At 37.2% G+C, this 18,033-nt stretch overlaps 8 non-coding genes across 8 annotated transcripts; all 8 read right to left on the bottom strand.

The window, feature by feature from the left end:
• Window positions 1-405: 405 nt before the first annotated feature.
• Window positions 406-478, bottom strand: TRNAA-AGC (transfer RNA alanine (anticodon AGC)). The gene has a single exon. It is a non-coding gene; the product is annotated as a tRNA-Ala (tRNA).
• Window positions 479-5,200: 4,722 nt separating this feature from the next.
• Window positions 5,201-5,273, bottom strand: TRNAV-UAC (transfer RNA valine (anticodon UAC)). Its single transcript has one exon. It is a non-coding gene; the product is annotated as a tRNA-Val (tRNA).
• Window positions 5,274-6,192: 919 nt separating this feature from the next.
• TRNAV-UAC (transfer RNA valine (anticodon UAC)) lies at window positions 6,193-6,265 on the bottom strand. The gene has a single exon. It is a non-coding gene; the product is annotated as a tRNA-Val (tRNA).
• Window positions 6,266-8,169: 1,904 nt separating this feature from the next.
• TRNAV-UAC (transfer RNA valine (anticodon UAC)) lies at window positions 8,170-8,242 on the bottom strand. The gene has a single exon. It is a non-coding gene; the product is annotated as a tRNA-Val (tRNA).
• A 919-nt stretch (window positions 8,243-9,161) lies between these two features.
• On the bottom strand, window positions 9,162-9,234 carry TRNAV-UAC (transfer RNA valine (anticodon UAC)). The gene has a single exon. It is a non-coding gene; the product is annotated as a tRNA-Val (tRNA).
• Window positions 9,235-11,739: 2,505 nt separating this feature from the next.
• On the bottom strand, window positions 11,740-11,812 carry TRNAV-UAC (transfer RNA valine (anticodon UAC)). Its single transcript has one exon. It is a non-coding gene; the product is annotated as a tRNA-Val (tRNA).
• A 2,461-nt stretch (window positions 11,813-14,273) lies between these two features.
• Window positions 14,274-14,346, bottom strand: TRNAV-CAC (transfer RNA valine (anticodon CAC)). The gene has a single exon. It is a non-coding gene; the product is annotated as a tRNA-Val (tRNA).
• Window positions 14,347-14,522: 176 nt separating this feature from the next.
• Window positions 14,523-14,595, bottom strand: TRNAV-UAC (transfer RNA valine (anticodon UAC)). Its single transcript has one exon. It is a non-coding gene; the product is annotated as a tRNA-Val (tRNA).
• Window positions 14,596-18,033: the final 3,438 nt, after the last annotated feature.

Raw genomic sequence — 18,033 nt, 5'->3', positions numbered from 1 at the left:
GATTATGTTTTCTGCTAAAATGGTCAATAAAAAAGAAACCCAAAATCGTAGTTCTCTTGGTGATGGAAGCCAAAATATATTATCAGTTGGCAACAAAACAAAGAATTTCATATGTTACAGGTTGATAGCAAATTACCTCAACAGCGAAAACTGCTTGGTTTTCCTGGGGATTGAACCAAAGACCTTCTGCGTGTGAAGTAGACGTGATGCAACTCCACTATGAAACCTGTGAAATCCTGCAAAGTAATGGCATTTAGAGACGAGTTTTGACCGCCAGGGGAAAAAAAAAAATAATTTGTAGTTCTGTTTGTGATGGAAGCCAAAACATCCCGTCATTCGGCAACAAAGCCGAGAACTTCATATATTGTAGTTGGATAGCGTATTATTTCAACACTAAGAACATATTGGTTTCACTGGGGATTGAACCCAGGACCTTCTGCGTGCTAAGCAGACGTGATGACCACTACACTATGAAACCTGACGAAAAGTTACTGTGTATTAGCTAGCAGAGCAAAATTGTGACTGACGGGGCCTTTTTATTGCTGAAGGAAAGTATTTTAGGTTAATGAAACATTTACAATTTTTATTACATATTTTACCAGTTTTATTACTACAAAGGGATTTTGCTTAAAAGGAAGTTTATGGGAACTATATATTTTGAAACAAATAGGATTTTTTTAATATGGGATTATGTTTTCTGCTAAAATGGTCAATAAAAAAGAAACCCAAAATCGTAGTTCTCTTTGTGATGGAAGCCAAAATGTATTGTCATTTGGCAACGAAACCAAGAATTTCACATATTACAAGTCGATAGGAAATTACTTCAACACCAAAAACAGATTGGTTTCACTGGGTATTGAACCCAGGACCTTCTGAGTGTGAAGCAGACGTGATGACCACTACACAATGAAACCTTTGAAAGCCTGCAAAGTAATGGCAATTAGAGACGAGTTTTGACCGCCAGGGAAAAAAAAACAAATTCGTAGCTCTGTTGGGGATGGAAGCCAAAACATCCCATCATTCGGCCACAAAGCCAAGAACTTCATATATTGTAGCTTAATTGAGTATTATTTCAACACCAAGAACAGATTGGTTTTTCTGGGGATTGAACGCAGGACCTTCTGCGTGTTAAGCAGACGTGATGACCACTACTCTATGAAACCTGATGGAAAGTTACTCTGTATTGGCTAGCAGAGCAGAATTGTGACTGACGGGGCCTTTTTATTGCTGAAGGAAAGTATTTTTGGTTAATGAAACATTTACAATTTTTATTACATATTTTACCAGTTTTATTCCTACAAAGGTATTTTGCTTAAAAGGAAGTTTACATTGAATGTGTTACTTTTTTCCACATAGTTAGTTGTTTGCTTTTGTATTTAAAGTAACTATATATTTGGAAACAAACAGGATTTTTATAATATGGGATTATGTTTTCTGCTAAAATGGTCAATAAAAAAGAAACCCAAAATCGTAGTTCTCTTAGTGAGGGAAGCCAAAATATATTATCAGTTGGCAACAAAACCAAGAATTTCATATATTATAGGTTGATCGCAAATTACTTCAACAGCGAAAACGGCTTGTTTTTACTGGGGATTGAACCCAGGACCTTCAGCTTGTGAAGTAGATGTGATGACCACTCGACTATGAAACCTGTGAAATCCTGCAAAGTAATGGCATTTAGAGACGAGTTTTGACCGCCAGGGGAAAAAAAAAATAATTTGTAGTTCTGTTTGTGATGGAAGCCAAAACATACCGTCATTCGGCAACAATGCTGAGAACTTCATATATTGTAGTTGGATAGCGTATTATTTCAACACTAAGAACAGATTGGTTTCACTGGGGATTGAACGCAGGACCTTCTGCGTGTTAAGCAGACGTGATGACCACTACTCTATGAAACCTGATGGAAAGTTACTGTGTATTGGCTAGCAGAGCAGAATTGTGACTGACGAGGCCTATTTATTGCTGAAGGAAAGTATTTTTTGTTAATGAAACATTTACAATTTTTATTACATATTTTACCAGTTTTATTCCTACAAAGGGAATTTGCTTAAAAGGAAGTTTACATTGAATGTGTTACTTTTTTCCACATAGTTTAGTTGTTTGCTTTTGTATTTAAAGGAACTATATATTTTGAAACAAACAGGATTTATATAATATGGGATTATGTTTTCTGCTAAAATGGTCAATAAAAAAGAAACCCAAAATCGTAGTTCTCTTGGTGATAAAAGCCAAAATATATTATCAGTTGGCAACAAAACAAAGAATTTCATATGTTACAGGTTGATAGCAAATTACTTCAACAGCGAAAACATATTGGTTTCACTGGGGATTGAATCCAGGACCTTCTGCGTGTGAAGCAGACGTGATGACCACTCCACTATGAAACCTGTGAAATCCTGCAAAGTAATGGCATTTAAAGGCCAGTTTTGACCGCCAGGGGAAAAAAAAAAAAATTATTTGTAGTTCTGTTTGTGATGGAAGCCAAAACATACCGTCATTCGGCAACAATGCCGAGAACTTCATATATTGTAGTTGGATAGCTTATGATTTCAACACTAAGAACAGATTGGTTTCACTGGGGATTGAACACAGGACCTTCTGCGTATTAAGCAGACGTGATGACCACTACATTATGAAACCTGACAAAAAGTTACTGTGTATTGGCTAGCAGAGCAGAATTGTGACTGACGGGGCCTTTTTATTGCTGAAGGAAAGTATTTTTGGTTAATGAAACATTTACAATTATTATTACATATTTTACCAGTTTTATTCCTACAAAGGGATTTTGCTTAAATTGAAGTTTATATTGAATGTGTTACTTTTTTCTCCATAGTTTGGTCTTTTGCATTTATGGGAACTATATATTTTGAAACAAATAGGATTTTTATAATATGGGATTATGTTTTCTGCTAAAATGGTCAATAAAAAAGAAACCCAAAATCGTAGTTCTCTTTGTGATGGAAGCCAAAATGTATTGTCATTTGGCAACGAAACCAAGAATTTCACATATTACAAGTCGATAGGAAATTACTTGCCCACCAAAAACAGATTGGTTTCACTGGGGATTGAACCCAGGACTTTCTGCGTGTGAAGCAGACGTGATGACCACTACACTATGAAACCTTTGAAATCCTGCAAAATAATGGCAATTAGAGACGAGTTTTGACCGCTAGGGGAAAAAAAAACAAATTCGTAGCTCTGTTGGTGATGGAAGCTAAAACATCCCGTTATTCAGCAACAAAGCCAAGAACTTCATATATTGTAGTTTAATTGAGTATTATTTCAACACCAAGAACAGATTGGTTTTACTGGGGATTGAACGCAGGACCTTCTGCGCGTTAAGCAGACGTGATGACCACTACTCTATGAAACCTGATGGAAAGTTACTGTGTATTGGCTAGCAGAGCAGAATTGTGACTGACGGGGCCATTTTATTGCTGAAGAAAGTATTTTTTGGTTATGAAACATTTACATTTTTTATTACATATTTTACCAGTTTTATTCCTACAAAGGGATTTTGCTTAAAAGGAAGTTTACATTGAATGTGTTACTTTTTTCCACATAGTTTAGTTGTTTGCTTTTGTATTTAAAGGAACTATATATTTTGAACCAAACAGGATTTTTATAATATGGGATTATGTTTTCTGCTAAAATGGTCAATAAAAAAGAAACCCAAAATCGTAGTTCTCTTGGTAATAAAAGCCAAAATATATTATAAGTTGGCAACAAAACAAAGAATTTCATATGTTATAGGTTGATAGCAAATTACTTCAACAGCGAAAACGGCTTGTTTTTACTGGGGATTAAACACAGGACCTTCTGCGTGTGAACTAGACGTGATGACGACTCCACTATGAAACTTGTGAAATCCTGCAAAGTAATGGCATTTAGAGACGAGTTTTGACCGCCAGGGGAAAAAAATAATAATTTGTAGTTCTGTTTGTGATGGAAGCCAAGACATCCCGTCATACGGCAACAAAGCCGAGAACTTCATATATTGTAGTTGGATAGCGTATTATTTCAACACTAAGAACAGATTGGTTTCAGGGTATGTGCGCACGTTGCTTTTTACCTGCTTTTTTGCTGCTTTTTCTTCTGCGCTGTTTAATGCCAAAATGGATGTGTTCTTCTATTCAAGCAAAGTCTATGGGAATTTGGGTTTCTTGTTCACACTATGTTGTTCAAAACGCTGCCTTTTTGAGGCAGAACTTTGGTCAAAAACTCAGCTTTTCAAAGAAGCAACATGTCAATTGTTTTTGCCATTTGGGTTTTGCACTGCAAAGCTGAGTTTTTGACCAAAGTTCTGCCACAAAAAGGCAGCATTTTGAACAACATAGTGTGAACAAGAAACCCAAATTCCCATAGACTTTGCTTGAATAGAAGAACACATCCATTTTGGCATTAAACAGCGCAGAAGAAAAAGCAGCAAAAAAGCAGGTAAAAAGCAACGTGCACACATACCCTAACTGGGGATTGAACCCAGGACCTTCTGCGTGTTAAGCAGATGTGATGACCACTACACTATGAAACCTGACGATAAGTTACTGTGTATTGGCTAGCAGAGCAGAATTGTGACTGACGGGGCCTTTTTATTGCTGAAGGAAAGTATTTTTGGTTAATGAAACATTTACAATTATTATTACATATTTTACCAGTTTTATTCCTACAAAGGGATTTTGCTTAAATTGAAGTTTATATTGAATGTGTTACTTTTTTCTCCATAGTTTGGTCTTTTGCTTTTGTATTTATGGGAACTATATATTTTGAAACAAATAGGATTTTTATAATATGGGATTATGTTTTCTGCTAAAATGGTCAATAAAAAAGAAACCCAAAATCGTAGTTCTCTTTGTGATGGAAGCCAAAATGTATTGTCATTTGGCAACGAAACCAAGAATTTCACATATTACAAGTCGATAGGAAATTACTTCAACACCAAAAACAGATTGGTTTCACAGGGGATTGAACCCAGGACCTTCTGAGTGTGAAGCAGACGTGATGACCACTACACAATGAAACCTTTGAAATCCTGCAAAGTAATGGCAATTAGAGACGAGTTTTGACTGCCAGGGGAAAAAAAAACAAATTCGTAGCTCTGTTGGTGATGGAAGCTAAAACATCCCGTTATTCTGCAACAAAGCCAAGAACTTTATATACTGCAAGTTGATAGGGAATTATTTCAACACCAAGAACACATGGGTTTCACTGGGGATTGAACCCAGGACCTTCTGCGTGTAAAGCAGACGTGATTTCCACTACACTATGAAACCTTTGAAAGCCTGCAAAGTAATGGCAATTAGAGACGAGTTTTGACCGCCAGAGAAAAAAAAAACAAATTCGTAGCTCTGTTGGGGATGGAAGCCAAAACATCCCATCATTCGGCAACAAAGCCAAGAACTTCATATATTGTAGTTTAATTGAGTATTATTTAAACACCAAGAACAGAATGGTTTTACTGGGGGTTGAACGCAGGACATTCTGCGCGTTATGCAGACGTGATGACCACTACTCTATGAAACCTGATGGAAAGTTACTGTGTATTGGCTAGCAGAGAAGAATTGTGACTGACGGGGCCTTTTTATTGCTGAAGGAAAGTATTTTTGGTTAATGAAACATTTACAATTTTTATTACATATTTTACCAGTTTTATTCCTACAAAGGGATTTTGCTTAAAAGGAAGTTTACATTGAATGTGTTACTTTTTTCCACATAGTTTAGTTGTTTGCTTTTGTATTTAAAGGAACTATATATTTTGAAACAAACAGGATTTTTATAATATGGGATTATGTTTTCTGCTAAAATGGTCAATAAAAAAGAAACCCAAAATCGTAGTTCTCTTGGTGAGGGAAGCCGAAATATATTATCAGTTGGCAACAAAACCAAGAATTTCATATATTACAGGTTGATAGCAAATTACTTCAACAGCAAAAAAGGCTTCTTTTTACTGGGGATTGAACCCAGGACCTTCTGCGTGTGAAATAGACGTGAAGACCACTCCACTATGAAACGTGGGAAATCCTGCAAAGTAATGGCTTTTAGAGACGAGTTTTGACCGCCAAGGGAAAAAAAAAAAAATAATTTGTAGTTCTGTTTGTGATGGAAGCCAAAACATACCGTCATTCGGCAACAATGCCGAGAACTTCATATATTGTAGTTGGATAGCGTACTATTTCAACACTAAGAAAAGATTGGTTTCACTGGGGATTGAACCCAGGACCTTCTGCGTGTAAAGCAGACGTGATGACCACTACACTATGAAACCTGACGAAAAGTTACTGTGTATTGGCTAGCAGAGCAGAATTGTGACTGACGGGGCCTTTTTATTGCTGAAGGAAAGTATTTTTGGTTAATGAAACATTTACAATTATTATTACATATTTTACCAGTTTTATTCCTACAAAGGGATTTTGCTTAAATTGAAGTTTATATTGAATGTGTTACTTTTTTCTCCATAGTTTGGTCTTTTGCTTTTGTATTTATGGGAACTATATATTTTGAAACAAATAGGATTTTTATAATATGGGATTATGTTTTCTGCTAAAATGGTCAATAAAAAAGAAACCCAAAATCGTAGTTCTCTTTGTGATGGAAGCCAAAATGTATTGTCATTTGGCAACGAAACCAAGAATTTCACATATTACAAGTCGATAGGAAATTACTTCAACACCAAAAACAGATTGGTTTCACTGGGGATTGAACCCAGGACCTTCTGCGTGTGAAGCAGACGTGATGACCTCTACACTATGAAACCTTTGAAATTCTGCAAAGTAATGGCAATTAGAGACGAGTTTTGACTGCCAGGGGAAAAAAAAACAAATTCGTAGCTCTGTTGGTGATGGAAGCTAAAACATCCCGTTATTCTGCAACAAAGCCAAGAACTTTATATACTGCAAGTTGATAGGGAATTATTTCAACACCAAGAACACATGGGTTTCACTGGGGATTGAACCCAGGACCTTCAGCGTGTAAAGCAGACGTGATTTCAACTACACTATGAAACCTTTGAAAGCCTGCAAAGTAATGGCAATTAGAGACGAGTTTTGACCGCCAGGGAAAAAAAAAATAAATTCGTAGCTCTGTTCAGGATGGAAGCCAAAACATCCCATCATTCGGCAACAAAGCCAAGAACTTCATATATTGTAGTTTAATTGAGTATTATTTCAACACCAAGAACAGATTGGTTTTACTGGGGATTGAACGCAGGACCTTCAGCGCGTTAAGCAGACGTGATGACCACTACTCTATGAAACCTGATGGAAAGTTACTGTGTATTGGCTAGCAGAGCAGAATTGTGACTGACGGGGCCTTTTTATTGCTGAAGAAAGTATTTTTTGTTAATGAAACATTTACAATTTTTATTACATATTTTATCAGTTTTATTCCTACAAAGAAATTTTACTTAAAAGGAAGTTTACATTGAATGTGTTACTTTTTTCCACATAGTTTAGTTGTTTGCTTTTATATTTAAAGGAACTATATATTTTGAAACAAACAGGATTTTTATAATATGGGATTATGTTTTCTGCTAAAATGGTCAATAAAAAAGAAACCCAAAATCGTAGTTCTCTTGGTGATGGAAGCCAAAATATATTATCAGTTGGCAACAAAAGAAAGAATTTCATATGTTACAGGTTGATAGCAAATTACTTCAACAGCAAAAACGGCTGGTTTTTACTGGGGATTGAACCCAGGACCTTCTGCGTGTGAAGTAGACGTGATGACGACTCCACTATGAAACTTGTGAAATCCTGCAAAGTAATGGCATTTAGAGACGAGTTTTGACCGCCAGGGGAAAAAAAATAATAATTTGTAGTTCTGTTTGTGATGGAAGCCAAAAAATCCTGTCATACGGCAACAAAGCCGAGAACTTCATATATTGTAGTTGGATAGCGTATTATTTCAACACTAAGAACAGATTGGTTTCACTGGGGATTGAACCCAGGACCTTCTGCGTGTGAAGCAGATGTGATGACCACTACACTTTGAAACATTTGAAATCCTGCAAAGTAATGGCAATTAGAGACAAGTTTTGACCGCCAGGGGAAAAAAACCAAATTCGTAGCTCTGTTGGTGATGGAAGCTAAAACATCCCGTTATTCGGCAACAAAGCCAAGAACTTTATATACTGCAGGTTGATAGGGGATTATTTCAACACCAAGAACACATGGGTTTCACTGGGGATTGAACCCAGGACCTTCTGCGTGTAAAGCAGACGTGATTTCCACTACACTATGAAACCTTTGAAAGCCTGCAAAGTAATGGCAATTAGAGACGAGTTTTGACCGCCAGAGAAAAAAAAAACAAATTCGTAGCTCTGTTGGGGATGGAAGCCAAAACATCCCATCATTCGGCAACAAAGCCAAGAACTTCATATATTGTAGTTTAATTGAGTATTATTTAGACACCAAGAACAGAATGGTTTTACTGGGGGTTGAACGCAGGACATTCTGCGTGTTATGAAGACGTGATGACCACTACTCTATGAAACCTGATGGAAAGTTACTGTGTATTGGCTAGCAGAGAAGAATTGTGACTGACGGGGCCTTTTTATTGCTGAAGGAAAGTATTTTTGGTTAATGAAACATTTACAATTTTTATTACATATTTTACCAGTTTTATTCCTACAAAGGGATTTTGCTTAAAAGGAAGTTTACATTGAATGTGTTACTTTTTTCCACATAGTTTAGTTGTTTGCTTTTGTATTTAAAGGAACTATATATTTTGAAACAAACAGGATTTTTATAATATGGGATTATGGTTTCTGCTAAAATGGTCAATAAAAAAGAAACCCAAAATCGTAGTTCTCTTGGTGAGGGAAGCCGAAATATATTATCAGTTGGCAACAAAACCAAGAATTTCATATATTACAGGTTGATAGCAAATTACTTCAACAGCAAAAAAGGCTTGTTTTTACTGGGGATTGAACCCAGGACCTTCTGTGTGTGAAATAGACGTGAAGACCACTCCACTATGAAACCTGTGAAATCCTGCAAAGTAATGGCTTTTAGAGACGAGTTTTGACCGCCAAGGGAAAAAAAAAAAAATAATTTGTAGTTCTGTTTGTGATGGAAGCCAAAACATACCGTCATTCGGCAACAATGCCGAGAACTTCATATATTGTAGTTGGATAGCGTACTATTTCAACACTAAGAAAAGATTGGTTTCACTGGATATTGAACCCAGGACCTTCTGCGTGTAAAGCAGACGTGATGACCACTACACTATGAAACCTGACGAAAAGTTACTGTGAATTGGCTAGCAGAGCAGAACTGTGACTGACGGCGCCTTTTTATTGCTGAAGGAAAGTATTTTTGGTTAATGAAACATTTACAATTATTATTACATATTTTACCAGTTTTATTCCTACAAAGGGATTTTGCTTAAATTGAAGTTTATATTGAATGTGTTACTTTTTTCTCCATAGTTTGGTCTTTTGCTTTTGTATTTATGGGAACTATATATTTTGAAACAAATAGGATTTTTATAATATGGGATTATGTTTTCTGCTAAAATGGTCAATAAAAAAGAAACCCAAAATCGTAGTTCTCTTTGTGATGGAAGCCAAAATGTATTGTCATTTGGCAACGAAACCAAGAATTTCACAAATTACAAGTCGATAGGAAATTACTTCAACACCAAAAACAGATTGGTTTCACTGGGGATTGAATCCAGGACCTTCTGCGTGTGAAGCAGACGTGATGACCACTACACTATGAAACCTTTTAAATTCTGCAAAGTAATGGCAATTAGAGATGAGTTTTGACCGCCAGGGAAAAAAAAAACAAATTCGTAGCTCTGTTGGGGATGGAAGCCAAAACATCTCATCATTCAGCAACAAAGCCAAGAACTTCATATATTGTAGTTTAATTGAGTATTATTTCAACACCAAGAACAGATTGGTTTTACTGGGGATTGAACGCAGGACCTTCTGCGTGTTAAGCAGACGTGATGACCACTACTCTATGAAACCTGATGGGAAGTTACTGTGTATTGGCTAGCAGAGCAGAATTGTGACTGACGGGGCCTTTTTATTGCTGAAGGAAAGTATTTTTGGTTAATGAAACATTTACAATTTTTATTACATATTTTACCAGTTTTATTCCTACAAAGGGATTTTGCTTAAAAGGAAGTTTACATTGAATGTGTTACTTTTTTCCACATAGTTTAGTTGTTTGCTTTTGTATTTAAAGGAACTATATATTTTGAAACAAACAGGATTTTTATAATATGGGATTATGATTTCTGCTAAAATGGTCAATAAAAAAGAAACCCAAAATCGTAGTTCTCTTGGTGAGGGAAGCCAAAATATATTATCAGCTGGCAACAAAACCAAGAATTTCATATGTTACAGGTTGATAGCAAATTACTTCCCATCATTCATCAACAAAGCCAAGAACTTCATATATTGTAGTTTAATTGAGTATTATTTCAACACCAAGAACAGATTGGTTTTACTGGGGATTGAACGCAGGACCTTATGCGTGTTAAGCAGACGTGATGACCACTACTCTATGAAACCTGATGGGAAGTTACTGTGTTTTGGCTAGCAGAGCAGAATTGTGACTGACGCGGCCTTTTTATTGCTGAAGGAAAGTATTTTTGGTTATTGAAACATTTACAATTTTTATTACATATTTTACCAGTTTTATTCCTACAAAGGGATTTTGCTTAAAAGGAAGTTTACATTGAATGTGTTACTTTTTTCCACATAGTTTAGTTGTTTGCTTTTGTATTTAAAGGAACTATATATTTTGAAACAAACAGGATTTTTATATATATGGGATTATGTTTTCTGCTAAAATGGTCAATAAAAAAGAAACCCAAAATCGTAGTTCTCTTGGTGATGGAAGCCAAAATATATTATCAGTTGACAAAAAAAGAAAGAATTTCATATGTTACAGGTTGATAGCAAATTACCTCCCATCATTCGGCAACAAAGCCAAGAACTTCAAATATTGTTGTTTAATTGAGTATTATTTCACCAACAAGAACAGATTGGTTTTACTGGGGATTGAACGCAGGACCTTCTGCGTGTTAAGCAGACGTGATGACCACTACTCTATAAAACCTGATGGAAAGTTTCTGTGTTTTGGCTAGCAGAGCAGAATTGTGACTGACCGCGCCTTTTTATTGCTGAAGGAAAGTATTTTTGGTTAATGAAACATTTACAATTATTATTACATATTTTACCAGTTTTATTTCTACAAAGGGATTTTGCTTAAATTGAAGTTTATATTGAATGTGTTACTTTTTTCTCCATAGTTTGGTCTTTTGCTTTTGTATTTATGGGAACTATATATTTTGAAACAAATAGGATTTTTATAATATGGGATTATGTTTTCTGCTAAAATGGTCAATAAAAAAGAAACCCAAAATCGTAGTTCTCTTTGTGATGGAAGCCAAAATGTATTGTCATTTGGCAACAAAACCAAGAATTTCACAAATTACAAGTCGATAGGAAATTACTTCAACACCAAAAACAGATTGGTTTCACTGGGGATTGAATCCAGGACCTTCTGAGTGTGAGAAGCAGACGTGATGACCACTACACTATGAAACCTTTGAAATTCTGCAAAGTAATGGCAATTAGAGATGAGTTTTGACCGCCAGGGGAAAAAAAACAAATTCGTAGCTCTGTTGGTGATGGAAGCTAAAACATCCCATTATTCGGCAACAAAGCCAAGAACTTTATATACTGCAGGTTGATAGGGGATTATTTCAACACCAAGAACACATGGGTTTCACTGGGGATTGAACCCAGGACCTTCTGCGTGTAAAGCAGACGTGATTTCCACTACACTATGAAACCTTTGAAAGCCTGCAAAGTAATGGCAATTAGAGACGAGTTTTGACCGCCAGGGAAAAAAAAAAAACAAATTCGTAGCTCTGTTGGGGATGGAAGCCAAAACATCCCATCATTCAGCAACAAAGCCAAGAACTTCATATATTGTAGTTTAATTGAGTATTATTTCAACACCAAGAACAGATTGGTTTTACTGGGGATTGAACGCAGGACCTTCTGCGTGTTAAGCAGACGTGATGACCACTACTCTATGAAACCTGATGGGAAGTTACTGTGTATTGGCTAGCAGAGCAAAATTGTGACTGACGGGGCCTTTTTATTGCTGACGGAAAGTATTTTTGGTTAATGAAACATTTACAATTCTTATTACATATTTTACCAGTTTTATTCCTACAAAGGGATTTTGCTTAAAAGGAAGTTTACATTGAATGTGTTACTTTTTTCCACATAGTTTAGTTGTTTACTTTTGTATTTAAAGGAACTATATATTTTGAAACAAACAGGATTTTTATAATATGGGATTATGTTTTCTGCTAAAATGGTCAATAAAAAAGAAACCCAAAATCGTAGTTCTCTTGGTGAGGGAAGCCAAAATATATTATCAGTTGGCAACAAAACCAAGAATTTCATATGTTACAGGTTGATAGCAAATTACTTCCCATCATTCATCAACAAAGCCAAGAACTTCATGTATTGTAGTTTAATTGAGTATTATTTCAACACCAAGAACAAATTGGTTTTACTGGGGATTGAACGCAGGACCTTCTGCGTGTTATGCAGACGTGATGACCACTACTCTATGAAACCTGATGGGAAGTTACTGTGTATTGGCTAGCAGAGCAGAATTGTGACTGACGCGGCCTTTTTATTGCTGAAGGAAAGTATTTTTGGTTAATGAAACATTTACAATTTTTATTACATATTTTACCAGTTTTATTCCTACAAAGGGATTTTGCTTAAATGGAAGTTTACATTGAATGTGTTACTTTTTTCCACATAGTTTAGTTGTTTGCTTTTGTATTTAAAGGAACTATATATTTTGAAACAAACAGGATTTTTATAATATGGGATTATGTTTTCTGCTAAAATGGTCAATAAAAAAGAAACCCAAAATCGTAGTTCTCTTGGTGATGGAAGCCAAAATATATTATCAGTTGGCAATAAAAGAAAGAATTTCATATGTTACAGGTTGATAGCAAATTACCTCCCATCATTCGGCAACAAAGCCAAGAGCTTCAAAACTTGTAGTTTAATTGAGTATTATTTCACCAACAAGAACAGATTGGTTTTACTGGGGATTGAACGCAGGACCTTCTGCGTGTTAAGCAGACGTGATGACCACTACTCTATGAAACCTGATGGAAAGTTACTGTGTATTGGCTAGCAGAGCAGAATTGTGACTGACGGGGCCTTTTTATTGCTGAAGGAGAGTATTTTTGGTTAATGAAACATTTACAATTTTTATTACATATTTTACCAGTTTTATTCCTACAAAGGGATTTTGCTTAAAAGGAAGTTTACATTGAATGTGTTACTTTTTTCCACATAGTTTAGTTGTTTGCTTTTGTATTTAAAGGAACTATATATTTTGAAACAAACAGGATTTTTATAATATGGGATTATGTTTTCTGCTAAAATGGTCAATAAAAAAGAAACCCAAAATCGTAGTTCTCTTGGTGAGGGAAGCCAAAATATATTATCAGTTGGCAACAAAACCAAGAATTTCATATATTACAGGTTGATAGCAAATTACTTGATCAGCGAAAACGGCTTGTTTTTACTGGGGATTGAACCCAGGACCTTCTGCGTGTGAAGTAGACGTGATGACGACTCCACTATGAAACCTGTGAAATCCTGCAAAGTAATGGCATTTAGAGACGAGTTTTGACCGCCAGGGGAAAAAAAAAATAATTTGTAGTTCTGTTTGTGATGGAAGCCAAAACATCCCGTCATTCGGCAAAAAAGCCGAGAACTTCATATATTGTAGTTGGATAGCGTATTATTTCAACACTAAGAACAGATTGGTTTCACTGGGGATTGAATCCAGGACCTGATGGAAAGTTACTGTGTATTGGCTAGCAGAGCAGAATTGTGACTGACGGGGCCTTTTTATTGCTGAAGGAAAGTATTTTTGGTTAATGAAACATTTACAATTATTATTACATATTTTACCAGTTTTATTCCTACAAAAGGATTTTGCTTAATTTGAAGTTTATATTGAATGTGTTACTTTTTTCTCCATAGTTTGGTCTTTTGCTTTTGTATTTATGGGAACTATATATTTTGAAACAAATAGGATTTTTATAATATGGGATTATGTTTTCTGCTAAAATGGTCAATAAAAAAGAAACCCAAAATCGTAGTTCTCTTTGTGATGGAAGCCAAAATGTATTGTCATTTGGCAACGAAACCAAGAATTTCACATATTACAAGTCGATAGGAAATTACATCAACACCAAAAACAGATTGGTTTCACTGGGGATTGAACCCAGGACCTTCTGCGCGTGAAGCAGACGTGATGACCACTACACTATGAAACCTTTGAAATCCTGCAAAGTAATGGCAATTAGAGTCGAGTTTTGACCGCCAGGGGAAAAAAAACAAATTCGTAGCTCTGTTGGTGATGGAAGCTAAAACATCCCGTTATTCGGCAACAAAGCCAAGAACTTTATATACTGCAGGTTGATAGGGGATTATTTCAACACCAAGAACACATGGGTTTCACTGGGGATTGAACCCAGGACCTTCTGCGTGTAAAGCAGACATGATTTCCACTACACTATGAAACCTTCGAAAGCCTTCAAAGTAATGGCAATTAGAGACGAGTTTTGACCGCCAGGGAAAAAAAAAACAAATTCGTAGCTCTGTTGGGGATGGAAGCCAAAACATCCCATCATTCGGCAACAAAGCCAAGAACTTCATTTATTGTAGTTTAATTGAGTATTATTTCAACACCAAGAACAGATTGGTTTTACTGGGGATTGAACGCAGGACCTTCTGCGTGTTAAGCAGACGTGATGACCACTACTCTATGAAACCTGATGGAAAGTTACTGTGTATTGGCCAGCAGAGCAGAATTGTGACTGACGGGGCCTTTTTATTGCTGAAGGAAAGTATTTTTGGGTAATGAAACATTTACAATTTTTATTACATATTTTACCAGTTTTATTCCTACAAAGGGATTTTGCTTAAAAGGAAGTTTACATTGAATGTGTTACTTTTTTCCACATAGTTTAGTTGTTTGCTTTTGTATTTAAAGGAACTATATATTTTGAAACAAACAGGATTTTTATAATATGGGATTATGTTTTCTGCTAAAATGGTCAATAAAAAAGAAACCCAAAATCGTAGTTCTCTTGGTGATGGAAGCCAAAATATATTATCAGTTGGCAGCAAAACAAAGAATTTCATATGTTACAGGTTGATAGCAAATTACTTCTACGGCGGAAACGGCTTGTTTTTACAGGGGAGTGAACCCAGGACCTTCTGCGTGTGAAGTAGACGTGATGACGACTCCACTATGAAACCTGTGAAAACCTGCAAAGTAATGGCATTTAGAGACGAGTTTTGACCGCCAGGGGGAAAAAAAAAAATAATTTGTAGTTCTGTTTGTGATGGAAGCCAAAACATCCCGTCATTCGGCAACAAAGCCGAGAACATCATATATTGGAGTTGGATAGCGTATTATTTCAAAACTAAGAACAGATTGGTTTCACTGGGGATTGAACCCAGGACTAGAGATGAGCGAACCGGTCGCGGTTCGGCTCGAGTCGGTTCGCCGAACGGGTATCCCGTTCGAGTTCGGTTCGTCGAACGTTCGACGAACCGAACTCGAACCAATAGGCTATAATGGGAGGCAATCACAAACACATAAAATGCATTATAAATGTACACAAACAGTTAATAAACATTGCCATAACACTTACCGGTCCCCGCGATCCCTCCTGTACTCTGTCTCCTGCCGCTATTCCATCCAATGATCGCTGAATCCTCCCCGTGACCAGCACTGCCAGCTGAGATGCAGGACCTATCATGACGTCAAAATAGCCATGTGACCAGTCACGTGGCTATTATCTCATTGGCTACAGACTGGTCATATGACTATGACGCGTCATGTAGGACCTGCGAGTGCATCTCTCCGGTACACGGTGCACATATGTGTATCGCCGTGTACCGGCGACATGCTCTAGCACACGGTCGACTCCGGTCATTAACGGAGATCACCGTTGCCATAGCAACGCAGTTAGCGGTGACGTCACCGCTAACTGCGGCTCCGAGAGCACCGTTGCTATGGTAACGCGTCTGTCAGCGTTACCGCTGTTACCGCTGACAGCCAGCACTGATCACTCACGGAGTGAAGGCTGCACGCTGCTTCCCGATTGTAGTGAGGATTGTAGTGAGGATGAGGTTCCTCAGCCCCAAGTGATGAGCTGGGTAATCTCATCCTCACTACAATCGTCACTACTACTACACTAGTGAGGATTGTAGTGAGGATGAGGTTCCTCAGCCCCAAGTGATGAGCTGGGTAAACTCATCCTCACTACAATCGTCACTACTACTACACTAGTGATGATTGTAGTGAGGATGAGGTTCCTCAGCCCCAAGTGATGAGCTGGGTAAACTCATCCTCACTACAATCGTCACTACTACTACACTAGTGATGATTGTAGTGAGGATGAGGTTCCTCAGCCCCAAGTGATGAGCTGGGTAAACTCTTCCTCACTACAATCGTCACTACTACTACACTAGTGATGATTGTAGTGAGGATGAGGTTCCTCAGCCCCAAGTGATGAGCTGGGTAAACTTATCCTCACTACAATCGTCACTACTACTACACTAGTGAGGATTGTAGTGAGGATGAGGTTCCTCAGCCCCAAGTGATGAGCTGGGTAAACTCATCCTCACTACACTCATCACTACTACTACACTAGTGAGGATTGTAGTGAGGATGAGGTTCCTCAGCCCCAAGTGATGAGCTGGTGAACCTCATCCTCACTACAATCGTCACTACTACTACACTAGAAAGAAAGAAGACAGAAGAGCAGGATCGTGGAGGGCTGACAGGGGGTAATAAAGATGGAGTCTCTAATGTGTCTGTGTATTTATTTCTATTAAAGTATTTTTTTCTCTGTGTGGTGTTTTTTTTTAACCCTTTATTGGAGATTCTTAATGGCCGGGTCAAACGTGCCTGACATTAAGAATCTCTGGCTTAATACTGGCTAGTAAATCAAAGCCAGTATTAACTCATGATTACCCAACAAGCCACCCGGCTTCAGGGCTGTTGGAAGAGTTGGATACAGCGCCAGATGATGGCGCTTCTATGAGAGCGCCATTTTCTGGGACGGCTGCGGACTGAAATTCGCAGCAGAGGCGCCCAGAAACCTCGGGCTAACCTGTGCTGCGGATTCCAATCCCCAGCTGCCTAGTTGTACCCGGCTGGACACAAAAAAGGGGACGAAGCCCACGTCATTTGTTTTTTAATTATTTCATGAAATAAGGGAAATAATTAAAAAAAACGGACTTCCCTATATTTTTGGTTCCCAGCCGGGTACAAATAGGCAACTGGGGGTTGGAGGCAGCCCGTGGCTGCCTGCTGTACCTGGCTAGCATACAAAAATATGGCGAAGCCCACGTCATTTTTTTGGTGGGCAAAAAAATTCTGCATACAGTCCTGGATGGAGTATGCTGAGCCTTGTAGTTCTGCAGCTGCTGTCTGCTCTTCTCCATACAGACACACAGCAGCTGCAGAACTACAAGGCTCAGCATACTCCATCCAGGACGTTATGTTCTGGTGGGAGGAACAGTTTATATTTAACCAATGCAATCCTTTTTCATCGGATATAGCACTTTATTTAAGGTATATAGACGATATACTTATTGTGTGGCAAAATCCCAACCAAAAGATTGAAGATTTTGTATCTTACATTAATAACAATGCCCACAATCTTTCCTTTACGTTTTTCCAAGATTCATCAAAAATTAATTTTTTAGATATACAACTCTATGGAAATAGTACTAATGGAGAAATAAATTGTAGTCTGTATAGAAAGCCCATTTCAGGGAACTCCCTTTTACATGCGGGGAGTTGCCACCCTAAACATGTCATAAATAACATCCCTACTGGAGAATATATCCGTGCCAAGAGGTGTTGTACCACTGAAACTAGCTTTGAGTCGGAATGTAACATCATAGAAAAAAGATTTTTAGCTAGAGGGTATAGTTCTAAA

This window comes from Anomaloglossus baeobatrachus, chromosome 2 (genome assembly GCF_048569485.1).
Source record: "Anomaloglossus baeobatrachus isolate aAnoBae1 chromosome 2, aAnoBae1.hap1, whole genome shotgun sequence".
Classification (NCBI taxonomy): Eukaryota; Metazoa; Chordata; class Amphibia; order Anura; family Aromobatidae; genus Anomaloglossus; species Anomaloglossus baeobatrachus.
The sequence above is the reverse complement of the archived record's forward strand: the minus strand, read 5'-3'. Positions and strand labels throughout refer to the sequence as shown.